This window comes from Anolis carolinensis, chromosome 2 (assembly GCF_035594765.1).
Source record: "Anolis carolinensis isolate JA03-04 chromosome 2, rAnoCar3.1.pri, whole genome shotgun sequence".
Lineage (NCBI taxonomy): Eukaryota > Metazoa > Chordata > Lepidosauria > Squamata > Dactyloidae > Anolis > Anolis carolinensis.
In genome coordinates, this window is record NC_085842.1 from 74177707 (window position 1) to 74195056 (window position 17350).

General features: G+C 42.4%; 2 long non-coding RNA genes across 3 annotated transcripts in view; one reads left to right on the forward strand and one right to left on the reverse strand.

Moving 5' to 3' along the window:
* Positions 1 to 6079, reverse strand: part of LOC134296068 (uncharacterized) — a 33113-nt gene extending 27034 nt beyond the window's left edge. Inside the window, exon 1 of one of the 2 annotated variants that reach the window (XR_010002638.1) lies at positions 6020 to 6079. This is a non-coding gene — a long non-coding RNA (uncharacterized LOC134296068). Of the gene's footprint in view, positions 1 to 4183; positions 4327 to 6019 lie in introns of those variants that run through there. The other variant, XR_010002637.1, reaches the window with a different exon arrangement.
* Positions 1 to 17350, forward strand: part of LOC134296069 (uncharacterized) — a 27753-nt gene continuing 10403 nt past the window's right edge. The window contains exons 1-2 of the long non-coding RNA XR_010002639.1: positions 1 to 111; positions 6689 to 6761. This is a non-coding gene — a long non-coding RNA (uncharacterized LOC134296069). The remainder of the gene's footprint in view (positions 112 to 6688; positions 6762 to 17350) is intronic.

Here is a 17350-nt window from a genome sequence, read left to right on the forward strand (position 1 = left end):
GATAAAATCTCTTGCATAAGAGCCGACTAAGACATTGTCATTGGAGCAGAAGACAACAACGAGGTGTCCAGAAACTCTGTGAGTGGAATTACATTGGATCAGTTTCAATTGGTGAGTACTGTTGATGTGGACAACTTGCTTTCTTGATCCTTGCTACTCTTGGCTGGTCATCCAGAGAAGAGATGCAATTCAATCTCAAATACAACAAATTATTATTGCATCTCTCAGGGCGGAGAATTTTCCATCTTCCCGAAGAAGCAGTAGTTAGACCACTGCTGAAAAAGCTCTCCCTGTATCCTCTGGACCTTAATAACTACAGACCAGTTTCTAACCTCCCTTTTTTGGGCAAGGTAATTGAGAAGGCAGTTGCCCTCCAACTTCAGGCAGTCTTGGGATGACACATATCTCCTTGACCTATTCAATTTCAAATCGGCTTCAGAGCAAAATACAGAGTTGATATCTCTATGGTCGCCTTAGTGGATAATCTCCATCTCAACACCGACAGGGGGATTGTTTCCCTGTTGGTGCTTCTAGACCTTTCAGCGGCCTTCGATATCATTGACCATGGTATCCTTCTGGAATGCCTGGAGGGGCTGGGTATTAGAGGCACTGTGCTGCAGTGGTTTTGGTCATACCTATCAGGCAGGTTCCAGATGGTGGTGTTTGGGAATAGCTGCTCCTCAAAAAAGAAGTTGCTATGTGGTGTCCCACAAGTTGCCATTCTTTCCCCAATGCTTTTTAATATTTACATGAAATCGCTGGGAAGCATGAGGTAGGGTGTTATAAGTAAGCTGATGACACCCAAATATATTTCTCCATGAGTTCAGAAGCAGCTACAGCTAAGGTTAGTGTGTCTCCTCTGAATGAATGCCTGGAGGAGATAATGGGCTGGATGGGGAAACACATATTGAAACTGAATCCAGACAAAATAGAGGCGCTTGCCATCAAGGATCCTAATCTGGGGATGGAGGTGTGTCAGTTCTGGGTGGAGCTACACCCCCCCCCCCGCCAAGAGACTGTGTTGGCAGCTTGGGAGTGCTCCTGGATCTCTCTCTCAAAATGTCAGCCCAAGTAGATGGGATGGTTATGACTGCTTACTGTCAGCTTTAACTGATCACCAGCTGTGCCCCTTCCAAGATTTGGAGGACCTGAAGCGCTGGTAACCCCAAAGTTGGATTTTTGCAGTGCACTCTACATTGGGCTAATCTTGAACCAAATTTTGAAACTCCAGCTGGTTCAAAATATGGCAGCCAGACTGGTTATGCAAACATCTAAGAGTGAGCAAATCACACCGATCCTAAAGTCACTCCAGGTTCGCATGTTTGCATAAGTGAGAAACAGAGCCGGCCCTAGATAATTTTCAAGTGTAAGCGAACAGAATTTTGGTGCCCCCTCCCGAATTTTGCCATCCCCCCCCCCCGAATTTTGCCACCCCCCCAAAAAACCAATAGCTCAAAAATAAAAGTATAGCAGAGTCTCACTTATCCAACGTTCTGGATTATCCAACACATTTTTGTAGTCAATGTTTTCAATATATTGTGATATTTTGGTGCTAAATTCGTAAATACAGTAATTACTACATAGCATTACTGCGTATTGAACTACTTTTTTCTGTCAAATTTGTTGTATAACATGATGTTTTGGTGCTTAATTTGTAAAATCATAACCTAAATTGATTTTTAATAGGCTTTTCCTTAATCCCTCCTTATTATCCAAGATATTCGCTTATCCAAGCTTCTGCCGGCCTGTTTATGTTGGATAAGTGAGACTCTACTGTATTGCTACATTCACACTTGCCTCAAACAGACAAGAGCTCTTTCTCCCACCCTGGACATTATTCCACAGATAAATAAACCCCACTTGCCTTTCTTCCTGAATCCTACAGACCAGAAGTAGGGAACTTTATTTTTTGATTTTATTTTATTTTTACATTTTCCCCCTTTTTATTTTTTCTCTTTTTCTTTTGTCTTTTGGCGTTGCCATGTTTCTTTTATCATATATATGTAAAACCTGAATAAATATTTTAAAAGAAGAAGAAGAAGAAGAAGTGGTTTGATAAAGCTATATGAAGTTATCTGAACCAACTCTGTACCCACATATTCAACCATCAATAGCTTGAAAATATTTTTTCAATCCAAAAGGACATCATTTCACTAACCCACTGGAGACATGATAGTTACCTTTATGCAGGATGACTTGAAAGAAAAAAAGAGGAGAGACTTGAGAGAGAAAAAAGGACCTGTCCTAACAGATGACCATCCAGTCTCTGCTTTAAAAAAGCACCAGATAAGCAGATAAGCAGACTCCCAGGCAAGGAGATACAATTAAAACCCTCCCGACAGATGGCCATCCAGCCTCTGCTTTAAAAAAACACGAGATAAGCAAACTTCCCCAGATTCCCAAGCAAGGAGATACAATTAGAACCCTCCCAATAGACGGCCATCCAGCCTCTGCTTTAAAAAAGCACCAGATAAGCAGATAAGCAGACTCCCAGGCAAGGAGATACAATTAGACCCCTCCCAATAGATGGCCATCCAGCCTCTGCTTTAAAAAAGCACCAGGGAAGGAAATTTCCTCAGACTCCCAGGCAAGGAGATACAATTAGAACCCTCCCAATAGATGGCCATCCAGCCTCTGCTTAAAAAAAACACCAGATAAGCAAATAAGGAGACTCCCAGGCAAGGAGATACAATTAGAACCCACCCAATAGATGGCCATCCAGCCTCTGCTTTAAAAAAGCACCAGATAAGCAGATAAGCAGACTCCCAGGCAAGGAGATACAATTAGAACCCTCCCAATAGATGGCCATCCAGCCTCTGCTTTAAAATAGCACCAGATAAGCAGATAAGCAGACTCCCAGGCAAGGAGAAGGGCCTGGAGGCCGGGAGAAGGCCCCGTTGGGTGGATCCAGGCCTCAGAGGCCGGGAGAAGGCCCAGGAGGGCGGATCCAGGCCTCAGAGTTTGGGGAGAGAGAGAGAGATAGAGATAGATAGATAGATAGATAGATAGATAGAGAGAGAGAGAGAGAGAGAGAGAAGCAGGGAGGGGGGAGAGAGGAGAGAGAAGGGAAGAAAAAGCCATGCTTGCCGCTGCCGAACATGGAAGGCTTCAACTGAGGCCTATCAGAAAAAAAGGAAATTGACTTCCACAATGTGGACTTTCCCATAGAAATGAGCCAAAATTGAGGCCAGCACTGCTGGGATTTTCAAAAGCTTTTTTGTATTTTGGAAGGAGGAAGTATATTTGGAACACTAGTTACTGAACATGCCTCTCAAATCTGAGTCAGATCCAAAATAGTAAAAAAGACCTTTTCCAACTCAAGGTCAATGTACCAGATTTTTAAAAATGATTTGATTCTGATGACTTGAGTGAGATCACAGTTCTAAAAATGCTCTTGTTCTGTGAGATAGGATCCCTGTTCCATGTGGCATCATAAGGAGTGCATCTACATGGTACAATTAATGCAGTTTAATGCCACTTTAAAGGAATCCTGGGAGTTGGAGTTTGACAAAGTACCAGCCCTCTTTGGCAGAGAAGGCTAAATATATCAGCTCCAAACATTCCATAGCATTGAGTCATAGCAGTTAAAGTGGTATCAAACTGACTTATTCCTACAATGTAGATGTATCCAGAGACAAGTTGGTCTGATAAGGACTGGGGAAATCAGATAGGTAGAAGGGATTGATATGAAGCTCTCCATCCAATATACTTTTGTAAGCTTGTTCTTTTAACCCCTTATTTCTTACATGTACCAGCACAAAGATGTGGTCTTCCAGTTAGTAAATGCCTATAAAGATCTTTCCTGTCTTAGAAAAAACAAAATGACTTCTGCTCTCTCGCTTGCTTCCTAATAAATTCTATTTGCCAAATCTCCCAGCTATTTTATAGGTCACCGAAACCAGATAAAATATTCTGCACTTACTGCTCTCTGTGGTAAAATGGTCTGAAATCCTATTGAACCAACCTTCTCCCAATCCATAATCTTCAAAGAGTTGCTTCACACAATCCCTTGCAGAGCATCTGCTAGTGGGCTGAAACAATCTCAGTAGCTGCTCCGCTTGGAGAGAAGATGGGAGTGTTTCACTGTGAGAGAAGACTGCATATCTCCCTGTCTCTAAAATTGCCTTGTGACCCAGATATAAACCATTGACCACTGCATACAACAAGGATGCAGGAATCCCACCTGAAGAGCAAAGTGTAGGAATTATTTTCTGAACAAGAACTCTCAGAATGCTCTAGCTAATTAGCTGGATAATTCTGGAAACCAAACCAGGAACATTTCCACTGCCTTCCTTCCCCACTTTCTTGATCATGAAGAAAAGAAATGCCTTTAAAAAAAACAAGCAGAAATGCTCATATTTGTCAAAATCATTTGGGGGAAGAAGTAAGAAAAGCATAAGATGAGAAAAGACACACTTAGGGTGCACCTGCACAGCTGAATTAATGCAGTTTGACACCACTTTTACTTGCCATGTCTCAATGCTTGATGAGGCACCCACACTTTTGGGAGAGAAAGCTAAAGACTTTGTAAAACTACCGTTCCACAGCATTGAACCAATGGGAGTTAAAGTGCTGTTAAACCATGAATTCTGCAGTGCAGATGCAACCTTAAAGAGATCCACCTCTAATTTCTACAATCCAGCGGGTGTCATCCTATCTAAAGATACTTTTCAATGAATTAAGATACATTGTTATTCTGATCTGAAGATTATTTTATACTCTCCCCACCATATTCTGCTCCTTTTTCCCTTCAGCACAGGGGGCATTGGCTGCATGCACCTTTTTTTGTTTTATTTCATTTAATTTTATTTGAGGAAACATTTTTCACCGGAAAATGCAACCTCATTTGTTATATTTAAGGCAGCGTATATATATTTTTGTTGCTGAGGCTCTTTGGAAGGTTTCCTTTGCTCTTTCTGGCAGGCGATGGCCAGCTGAGATTTAGCACTAAGAAACGGAGGATATTGCTGACACAACAGAATGGCTTTAATAATCTGCGCTGCTGCAAGGAGGACATGATACTCCAGGGCACTGCCGGCTCTTCCCATTGCAAGAGCCAATGGGGCAGCCGCTTCCCTTCCCTCCCCTGCCTCTGGAGAATGCCAGATTGCTCTTCCCCCACCCCGCTTTTCTTCAGTTTCCACTGAGCCAGAAAGATCCCTTGGGTCACCACTGTCTTTAACATAATGAGCCATCAGTGTTCATTAGGAACACACATGGGTATGAAACATTGCCCTTTTCCACTGAAGCAAGATTTCTTCAGAGCTTGGAAAAGTTACTGCTTTGGACCACTTACAATTCTCATAATTGCTTGGCATTCATAGCCGCAGTCTGTGCTAATTAAGGAACTTTAGTAATTCAAACTAATGTTTCCAAGTTCTCACTAAGATCTCTTAAAGGACTCAAACACTTTTGAAAGAATAGATCCACAAAACACACCAACCCTAAACTTGCTGTTCTGCCTGTCTTCAAAAAATCCCAGAAGCGAAAACTTGGATCAGACGCGTTTCACAGATATCTGATTTATTTCTACATCTATGCCAACTCCAGTTGAGGTTTTTGGGTGGATAGCAACAATTTAAATTTCCATTGAATTCAGGCAATCTTTATGTTTTCTCTTGGACCAATCTCACTGCAGAGAGTTGGCCTGTGAGGTTTTGCTCTCTGAGCAAACAGCAACGCCATTTGAGGTGTATAGTGCTCAAAGACAGACAACTTAATTTATCAGAAGGGGCTGAAAATAATTTGAGCAGCTCTTCATGTTGATATAAAAAATCACCTTTTGTTGGATGTGCTAAGCCCAGTGTAAAACACACCAGAGTGGAGATTTGACTCTCTTTTATTTCTCTCTGCACAGAAGCAAGAAAATAGAGGATATTTTTCATAACTAGTACAAAGCCAGCGTGACAGAGGTAGATATTTATACATTTTCTTAGGAAAATTAACCAAACAGTCATCACTACATCCCATTGCACCATCACACTGTCATAACCATAACCAATTCAATAACAAACAATACCTCAAAGCTGCTAACTGGGAGGACCCACCATACTCTGGTCCAGGTATGAGTGAACCCCTTTTTGCCAAGTTACACCAGTTATTAGCATGGGAAGCCATCTCCTCTTGCTATTGGCTGCCTCCACTCTTCCCTTGTGAGTGTGGAAAGCTGAAACTACTGTCACAATGGACCGCTACACCAGCATCAAGATTTTTGCCCTGTTGTATTGTTGTGCACGACATGGCCAGAAAGCTGGAAGTTAAATTCATGAACTTACATACATTATGCTTCTACAATTACATTTCCCCCAGCAAACTCACCTCATTGTTCATAGCAGTCCACATTTCCACTCCTTTGCATTATTTTTGGCCACATGGCCATGAGCAGCACAGCCTTTTATATCCCTTCTAATGGAAATTTATTTTCTGTGAAGTAGGTGTATAAATGCTTATAGGCTGCTATTCAGGGATCCATACACATGGACCTTCTTTTAAAAAGTTCATCCCAGGAACGACCCACTTCCTGACAGGAATCATCATATCCCACCAACCAGTTCTGCCCATCATTAACTTCTGCTCTCAACTCCATAGTGAAGTGATACTGCCTGGAGTGCTGGTCATGTCTTACGAGTAAAAAAGCTGGATTTTCTATCAAACTGCAGGATAAAAGTCAAGGGTTTTTTTTAACCAGGTTAAAGCCCAAAGAAATGCTTTATAAGAAAGGCATTCTAGAAGTCATATTTCAGAATCAGAGCATCTATGAGGTGAGTATGAATATTTTTAGTTCATGTAGACCAGTGTGGTCCAACCCACAGCCTGCAAGCTGCATGTGGCTCACCAATTCATTTTTGTTGGCCCTTGCCCTTCTTACTGGAAAAATATTTTAATTTAACATTTGGAAAAAAAAAGTTTACCCTTCTTAGTGGTTTAAATTTTTAAGAAACATTTTCTTTCTAGAATGTCTCTGGCCCTCACATTCCTATACTAACATTTGGCCCTCGGGTAACTAAAGGTTGGACCACATTGATGTAGGCTAATCCACAGAGAGAAAACTGTAAGACAAGACCTTTCAAGATAACAGATACTCATATGATTCATTTTAGTCTTCCCTCTTTCTTACTTTGTTTGACCCCTTAAACATCTGTGCAGGGGTAGCTGCCAAGTTTGTAATGCATAGGCTGTTGTTATGCTATTTGATTTTCTCTATAGCCTGGAAGACTATGACCAACGTGTTAGAAGCAGAAAACTAGGCTACTTCTCATGGCTGGCTACACTAAATTGTCTTTCCAGAAGCGCTGGGAAAAAAATGAATCCACAAAAGGTTTTCCAAAAGACTTTCACTGGAGGCAGAACTCCTCCCTGCTATAAAAAGAAAAGTTACAGGTTTTAATATTTACAGGGATGTGGGTGTACGTCTGTCACATACACCTTGTGTTATGTGATTATGACTCTACTCAATTTTATTGGATTTGTTAGCAGCTTTTGTAACAATTTTGTTATGGCTTAAGGCTGGATAGGTTTATTTTAATTAAAATAGTTCATTTGAATTAAATTAATTGTGTGTAGCTAGTGCAGACAATATACTACCAGTGATGACGGAGTGAGCCAGTCATGTGAAAAATGCTTATTTGAAGTTGTGGGTTTTATTTTGTGTTACGGTATTTTGGTCCATACCTTTTTGAGGCAGACCACAAAGTTCTTTTAAGAAAAGTATTATATGTTGGGGTGAATCTAAATAACCTTTCAAGCAAAATGACTCTGATTAGAAAGACATTCAGGATTTGTGCCAAGACTATAATGTTTGCATTTGAGATATAAGTAAAATCATCAGTGTGAGTGAGTTGAGGCAATTCCTCTTAAAGGAGAATTGATGCCTGCTAACACACTAGTGACAGAGTTGAATTAGGACTGCTGAAAAAGGTCATAGATGACCTAGGGGCCATAAGGACTACCATAAAATTAATTAAAATTACAGTAGAGTCTCACTTATCCAACACTCGCTTATCAAACATTCTGGATTATCCAACACATTTTTGTAGTCAAATGTTTTCAATACATCATGATATTTTGGTGCTAAATTTGTAAATATAGTAATTACTACATAGCATTACTGCGTATTGAACTACTTTTTCTGTCAAATTTGTTGTAAAACATGATGTTTTGGTGCTTAATTTGTAAAATCATAACCTAATTTGATGTTTAATAGGCTTTTTCTTAATGCCTCCTCATTATCTAACATATTTGCTTATCCAATATTCTGCCGGCCTGCTTATGTTGGATAAGTGAGACTCTACTGTAATTAAATGAGAAATCTCTGTAGCTGCCCCACAGTAAAGAGGTGTGGATGTACATAGCAGGCAATCAATCTATATTAGAAGTTAATCTTAACCGAAGAAGAGCTGATTTTAGTACCAATATGAGATCCTATGGTATCATATACTATAGGAAGAGGAATCTGTTTGAGCATTATTAGTGTTATCTTTAATTTTTTTTTTTGCATCTATGTGTAAATAAACCTTACATTGGTCAACTCTAAAATATTTCATAGATGAAAACTGGGACATGTAGCATTACAGCATGATCATGACGGCAAAATTTATTAATGAGGATGAACACACAAGGAGAGGTGACAGCAGTTTGCTTTTGCCTGAATCTATTGGGAAGGGCTACTTGGAAGATGGAAGGCACACAGAGAACATTACACAAGGTGGAGTGCAAACATCTGGCATACAAGGTGCAGATGGTCATTGTCTACATCAGGGACAATAAGAGGTGGCCCCCAGGCCATTGCAGATTAGAGACAAAACTCCAAAACTGTTACACCCCTAGGCAGCGAGAGCACTGAAAACCAACACAGAGGCCAATAACCATATAATATCTTTATTAAAGCAAATAAAGTTCCAAAAGGAAATAAGCAGCAAAGTTGAATAAGCAATTGACCTTTCAGGAAATATCAAAATTAGTCCAATAAGTGAAAGTTTTATGTCCGATATTAAAGTCCAAAGTCCCGAAACCGAAACACACTCAAACTTGGCTTGAGTATTGAGTCGGGAAAAGGAGCAACATGGCAAAGAAGAGTTCTCTGGAGTAAATGTCCAAAAGCAGGATTTCAGGGCAAGGCACGAACTGGATGTGCAGGAGCTGAAACGCAGTCCAAACTTGGGCAAGGAGGTAGACCGGCGCCCGGTCTACTCAAGAGTAAGCGCACCTTCAGGCCGCTTGGATTTCAAGAGCTAGAGACGATGATGCTTCTCAGTAGAAGTAAAGTTGACACCGCAAAGGAAGGTTCCCAGCGCAATATTTTTATTGCAGTTCATAAGATCCCCCAAACCAGGTGCCTGACTCCCCAATTCTTCCCAAGAGAACTGAGCTTGCCATAGTCACAGCGCCAGGTGCCTGACTCCCTAATTCTTCCCAAGAGAACTAGGCTTAGCTATAGTCACCATGTTCTGCTAATCTGGCGCTTCTCCTCAAGCTTTGTCTCTGCGATCTTTCTGTTTTCAAAAAGGCCCTGCGATCAAACGCTAACGCATCCGGAGAATCTGGGAGAGCCGGCACTGTTTCAAGGGCATCCTTAATTGGTGCTGGCTCAGCAATGTCAATAGAAGGCATCTGGAAAGGAGTTGAATCTTGCTGACTTGGAAGAAAACCAAAGTCTTCTTCATCCTGGTCAGCAATAGTCACAGGGTCAGGGGCCAAAGGTGCCTGAGGCATCACAAAGACCCAGATATCACTGGTCTTTACATTCATCCAAATATAAACTGTGTGAGCCGATGAACATTGCAAAGTTTGTGCAATGAAGCGAATATATGTCTATGCAGGCACGTGTACACATTCAGCTCTCTGTGGGATAGCCCTGTCTCCACCCCACAAGTCACGGGGGCAATTGATTGGTTCAGAGGAATGCCAAAAACTCTCAACCCATCTCTGAATGTTCCTTTCAGACAGGGCCCAAAATGTGGGCCCTGTTGGACTTTTACTGGAGGCATATCCTCCCCCCTGGGGGGGGGGCGCTCAGGTTTTTGGCAAGGGACTTAAACCTAGGATGAAGTGGATTTCTTAAACCCACCTTGTTGTGGGGTCAAGCCCAGTCTGGTAGCGCCCTGAGTCTGATATTCAGCATAGGTACATTAGTAGGCCTTTCATTCTGACAATAGTATGTGCAAGATTGTGGCCTGCTAATACAGGTGGAGTATCCCTTATCCAAAATGTGTGGGACCAGAAATGCTTTAGTTTTTAAGCTGGACTTTGAAATACCTGTATTTGCATATGAGTACATGGTGAGATATCTTGGAGATGGCACCCAAGTCTAAACATGACATTTGTTTCCTTATACACATATCCTGGAGATAATTTTATATTTTAATAATAATAATAATAAAACTTTTTTTATACCCCGCCACCATCTCTCCAATGGGGACTCGGGGCGGCTTACATGGGGCCATGCCCAGGACAATACAATATAACCATATCATAATGCAATTAAATAATACAACACATAAAATAAACAGTACAACATAAGATCAAAACAGCAATATAACAAGGGCGGGCCGCATGAACACTACATTTAAAAACTAGATTAAAAATTAAAAACTCTGGGTGAGAAAGGGATCAGAATAAAAACCTCGAGGGACAGGGACATCAGATAGTGAACCAGTCTAGAGGATAAATATTGGGGGGAGTAGCAAAGAACATTTACTCTCCGAAAGCACACCGGAAGAGCCATGTTTTTAAATCTTTCCTGAAGGCTAAAAGGGTGGGGGCTTGCCTGATTTCAATGGGCAGCGAGTTCCACAAGCGAGGGGCCACAGCAGAAAAGGCCCTCTCCCTTGTTCCTACAAGGTGGGCCTGAGATATAGGTAGTGGCGACAGGAGGGCCTCCCCTGATGATCGGAGAGATCGGGCAGGTTTATGGTAGGAGATACGGTCACGAAGGTAGGCGGGTCCCAAACCGTTTAGGGCTTTATAAATGATGGTCTGCACCTTGAATTGGGACCGGAAGATGAATGGCAGCCAGTGGAGCTCCTTAAACAGGGGAGTAGATCTTTCCCTGTAACTCGCCCCCGTTATTAGTCTGGCGGCTGAGCGTTGGACCAATTGTAACTTCCGGGCCGTCTTCAAGGGAAGCCCCACGTAGAGCGCATTACAGTAGTCCAGTCTAGAGGTAACTAAGGCATGCACCACCGTGGTCAAGTCAGACTTCACGAGGTATGGTCGCAGTTGGCGCACAAGCTTGAGTTGTGTGAAGGCCCTCCCGGCCACCGCCGACACCTGAGCCTCAAGCGTCAACGCTGAATCCAGGAGGACCCCCAAACTGCGGACCTGTGATTTCAGGGGGAGTGTAACCCCGTCCAGCACAGGTTGCCACCCAATACCCCGATCCGACGAGCGACTGACCAGGAGGGCCTCTGTCTTGTCAGGATTGATCCTCAGCTTGTTCCTCCTCATCCAGTCCGCCACAGCGGCCAGGCACTGGTTCAGCATCCAAGGGGCTTCCTTGGAGTTAGATGGAAATGAGTAGTGGATTTGCGTGTCATCTGCGTAGAGATGGCAACACCCTCCAAAACTCCGGATGACCTCTCCCAGCGGTTTCATGTAGATGTTAAAAAGCATGGGGGATAGAATAGACCCTTGCGGGACCCCACAGGTCAACAGCCAGGGGTCCGAGCAGGTGTCCCCCAGCTTCACCATCTGGGAACAGCCCTCCAGGAAGGACTGGAGCCACTGCAGAACCGTGCCACCGAGTCCCATCCCGGAGAGCCTCCCCAGAAGGATACCATGGTCGATGGTATCGAAAGCCGCTGAGATGTCCAGGAGAACCAGCAGGGTCACACTCCCCCTGTCCAGTTCCCTGCGGAGGTCATCCACCAAGGCGACCAAAGCCGTCTTGGTGCTGTGCCCAGGCCTGAAGCCAGACTGCGAGCGGTCCAGAAAATCAGTGTCATCGAGGAACTCCTGGAGCTGCGTGGCAACCACCCGCTCCAGAACCTTGCCCAAAAACGGGAGGTTGGAAATTGGTCTGTAGTTGTTACATACAGATGGGTTTAACGAGGTCTTTTTTAGTAGCGGTTTTACTACTGCCTGCTTGAAGCAGGATGGAACTGACCCCTGACCCAGGGAGGCATTTATTATAGCCACAAACCAATCCAACAAGCCCTCTGGCCTGCTTAACCAGCCAAGAGGGACAAGGATCCAGAGCACAAGTGGTCGCCCTCACAGACCCAAGAATCCCCTCCACGTCATCAGGAAGAACAGGCCGGAAAGAATCCCACAAAATCGGACAGACAGGTACCTCGGTTACCTCCGCTGGAACTACAGTTAAGCTGGAGTCTAACTCACGGCGTATCTGAGCAACTTTGCCTGCAAAATGGTGCGCGAAATCGCTGCACCGAGTTGCCAAGTCATCGAGAAGCCCCTGGGTCTCAGGGGGCCGCAGGAGCTCCCCAACAACTCAGAACAACTCCAATGGCCTGTTGGCCGCAGACGCTATGCGGGCAGCCGTGAAAGCTTTCCTGGTTGCTCGCAAAGCCACGGAGTAAGCCTTAATAGCGGCTTTAGCCCGTGCTTGGTCGGACACATCCCGAGATTTCCTCCAGGTGCACTCTAGTCCCCTCCTCGCACGCTTCATCACAGCCAGCTCCTCAGTGAACCAAGGAGTCGACTCGACTCTGCACAGTGAGAGAGGACGTTCGGGAGCGATCGTGTCCAATGCCCTTGTCAGCTCACTATTGTAGTGATCAGCCAGAACATCGACAGGATTGCCAGTCTGCAGAACAGGAAGATCCCCAAGAAACCTCAGAAGTCCATCCGGATCCATCAGCCTCCTAGGGCGGACCATCTTAGTGGGTCCACCACCCCTGCGGAGGTTAGAGGCCACGGTGAAACTTAAACAGATCAGATGATGGTCAGACCATGACAATGGAAGAATGTTTTGCTCTTCCACTCTGACTGTCCCACCGTCCACAATAAAAACAAGGTCCAAGGTGTGTCCCGCCTGATGTGTGGGCCCAGATATAACTTGAGACAGCCCCATGGTCGTCATGGCGACCATAAAATCCTGAGCTGCACCTGTCAATGTGGTCTCGGCATGAATGTTAAAGTCCCCCAAAACTATAAGTTGTTGGGAGACAAGAGCCACATTGGAGACCACTTCTGCTAGCTCGGACAGAGAGACTGCTGGGTCGCGGGGTGGACGGTACACCAACAGAATCCCCATGCTGTCTCGGGCTCCCACCTTCAGGAAAACACACTCGAACCTTGAAGATTGTGGAACGGTGCATCTGATCAGGGCGATGGACTGCCGAAAGATCACCGCAACTCCTCCTCCCCGCCCCCCAACCCTGGCCTGTTGATGCACCCCAAAACCCGGAGGACACAGCTGGGTGAGATTCACCCCTCCCAGCTCATCCAGCCACATCTCAGTGATGCATGCCAGATCCGCCCCCTCATCCAGGATCAAGTCCTGGATGACAGCTGTTTTACCGTTGACGGATCTGGCGTTCAAAAGCAGGACCTTAAGGTTGGGGGGTCTGTCCTGTAGACTACCACACCTAATCCTCTCCAGGGTTGCAAAAACTCTGTTGCACTTCTCCCTGGGTCGATAGTGACCGTTCTTTCTCCTCCCCCATATCACCTTGATGGAGCCACCTCCATGAGAACCCTCTTCCCCTTGATGGAATGGCTGAATGGAATTGCCGTTATTTTAGTAATTTTATGCATGAAACAATGTTTATGTAAACAAAACCATCAGAAACAAGGGTGTTACTATGTCAGCCAGCCAATTTTGTAGTATAGTATTTCAGATTTTGGAATTCCTGTGTTAACACCCGTGAAGAAACTAGAAAGTAAACGGATGTAATTACTTGTTGTATGGGGATATGCTCAAAAGAGTGAGTAGCATGGACATGTAATTTATCAGGACTTCTTTTCTAGAAGACAGAGAAGGGTATGTGTATGTGCTCATTACACATTTCAGAACACCAGCCTGTCAGCTTCGTGACATAGCTATTCCTTTGGAAAAACAAAGCTATAGTTTAATAAGAAAAAGTAAACATTTTTTGTACTGCCACAGCATGGTAAGATTTCTTAAAAAAGAAAAGATTTGCATACATGCACACATATGCATGCCAGTTAATTGCATGTTATAAAATGCTTTTGTTTGCTCTCATGATCAAAAAGCAGCCACTGATTTATGACTTGGAACGTTTCCCCCAAAGCCCTGAGGTTCTGAAAATAACATGACCTATGTAGAATCTGAAAAGAACAACCTTTTTAATAAATAAAATCCCATAGAAACAGTATATATTTAAACTCCAATCCAAATTATGATAATATTTCACATGAGAAAACAGTAGTTTTAGAAACTGTCATCAGTTCCTTGTTGTGGTTATATGGTCTCTTGAAACACACGCCAAAAGTCAGCTGTGAAATTTTTGTTTCCTCTTTTCAAACACTGATATGTCTGAAATGTAGCTGTATAGCTAAAAAGTTATGCATATTTATGCTTAAAGTTTTCAGAATAAATGGCTAGTTTCTCAAACATTTCCATTAATACTAAAGCAATTAGAAGGCAAATGTCTTTAAAAATCAAACAACTTCAATACATTTTCCTTCATAGTATGATACAGAAATTCTTCTTTATACAAAATCTATACTGTACTCAATTCTTAGCACTAGTTAAATTCAATCTGAAACATGCAAAGTTGTCATTTACTTTCCAAAATCTATAATATTAAAAAGAGAGAACTTTGTGATTTGCAATGGACAAAATGATGCCCTCCAGAAGTTTAGTTGCATCCTCAGGATTCTTCACCATTGGGCTAAGCCTTCTGGGAACTGTAGTCCAAGAAATAAGAGAATGCACAAAAAGTATAGACTTCCTACAAAAGACACAATATTTCAATTTGAGAGTACAGTAGAGTCTTGCTTATCCAAGCTCCACTTATCCAAGGTTCTGTATTATCCAACACAGTTTGCCTTTTAGTAGTCAATGTTTTTGAAGTCAATTTTTCAATAAATTGCGAAATTTTGGTGCTAAATTCATAAATACAGTAATTATTACATAACATTATCGTGTATTGAACTGTTTTTTCTATCCATTTGTTGTAAAGCATGATGCTTTGGTGCTTAATTTGTAAAATCATAACATAATTTGATGTTTAAGTTTTTTCCTTAATCCCTCCTTATTATCCAACATTTTCACTTATCCAGTGTTCTTCCAGCTCGTTTATGTTGGATAAATGAGACTCTACTGTATATTAAAGATATCAAATATTAGTAAAAATGGTGGAAGGCAAACTCCATGTTGCCCATCCTGTTTAAAATTATGAAATCTAAACCAATGAAACTTGATGTGGGCATGTAATGTGAAGCTAGTGGTGTATATCTCAGAATTATTTTTGCTTTTTACCAGATAACAAGTATTAATTTTATTTAGTTAAAATCAGACTGTAGCTTGTGTTACCATCTTCAGCCACTAGATGTCAGTCCCTTTCTAAGCAAAGTTAGACTTGTGAGATTCAGATTCAGGATGGCTCTCCTTTTGGTTGGTAGGTAAAAACATTTTTGTTCTTCCAGGCCTTTACAAATTGCTGAAGGTTGGGCTGTTGAGTCTGTATTGAAGATGTTTAAATGGTTTATATGTGGGGATTTGTTTTGGCAGATTTAAATACTTTTAATGTTTGATGTTTTAATTTTTAAATTCTTTTTAATCTTATATTTACAATTTTGTTGTGATTATATATTGTTTTTAGCTTGTATTATTTTAATATACTGTTAATTGCCTTGAGTCCCATTATTGAAAGAAAGGTGGAATAGAAATAAACAAAAACAACAACAGCAACAACAGTTTATTTCTTCATAAAGCCTTTAGGGAATTTTGTTTTACTTTCCTTGGTATGCTACCTAGAACTCATAAAACAACTGGAGCTCTCCAGAACAGTGTTCAGCTCATGGTGTTGATCTGTGTTTGGGATGGGAATTATGTAGCTCTCCAGATTTTGTTGGATTGTAATTTCCAATAAATCAGAGTCAGGATGCCCAATGGAGAGGAATGCCAGGAGTTGTAATCCAACATCCAATTGCATGATGACTACCACTGAAATGCATCTACAACTCCTAAAATACTCCTTTCTAAATAAACCGTTCATTTGTAAGGTTTCTCAAGCCACTTCTTACACAGTTTATGGGAAGAAGTGGGCTATACTTCTTGTACTTCAAGTTTAGATCAGTTTCTCAAGTTCCCCATCAAATTCTCTCTCATAAACCAAAAGGGCAAATGCGTTTCTGAGCTGAAAGTGGGCGTAATCTCTTTGAACATCATGAAAAAAGGGCTCTCCAGTTCAGGAGGTAATAAATGTCACCACCTTTTCCCAGCACACAACAATTTCCCTCTCTCAGAATCCCAGATGGTACACTTGCCCCAACTTGCCACTCGGTAAATACTATGTGTCTGGCCTGAATAAAGTAGTCAGAAACATGCACAATCTGCCTTCATAAAAATCCCCGCTGCTTTGCAACATTCGGTTTGCTTGAGGGCACTCACATGAAGAGATCCCACTGCCAATTTTGCCAAGATCAAAAGGCTCATCCATGCTGCTACCACCACACACAATGTTTTCAATCTTGGGGGCAATTTGAGAAATATATTCAATGTTCTGGTCTCATGCTTATTTCCACAAGAGGAAAGACATTTATCAAAGCAGGCCAACTGAACTTGTGTTGGAATTAGTGCATAACAACATATATGAGCAACAATATATATATGAAGACAAAGTACTAATGCATACAGAGAAAGGATGCTTATGTTCATATAAAGGTAAAGGTTTCCCCTGACGTTAAGTCCAGTTGTGACCGACTCTGGGGGTTGGTGCTCATCTCCATTTCTAGGCCGAAGAGCCAGCGTTGTCCATGGACACCTCCAAGGTCATGTGGCTGGCATGACTGCATGGAGCGCTGTTACCTTCCTGCCGGAGCGGTACCTATTGATCTACTCACATTTGCATGTTTTCGAACTGCTAGGTTGGCAAGAGCTGGGGCTAACAGTAGGTGCTCATTCCGCTCCCGGGAATATATGTTCATATATTGTTGTCCATATTGCATTAAAATAAAATAATAATTGTATTGACAGTAGGAAGAGGCATCCTGACTACATTTCAATAGGCTGACCTTCAAAACCAGCTAATGTCAAAGTCTGTTTGGCATTACTAGAGTTGTAGTCTGTTCATATTGTGTGTCTTCAAATCAACTCTGACCTACGGTGACCTATCCAGCCCTACCATTTTCTTGGTTAGATTTTTATTTAGGTGGGATTTGGCACTGTTTTCCTCTCAGAGGACGTATGATTTGTCCAGGA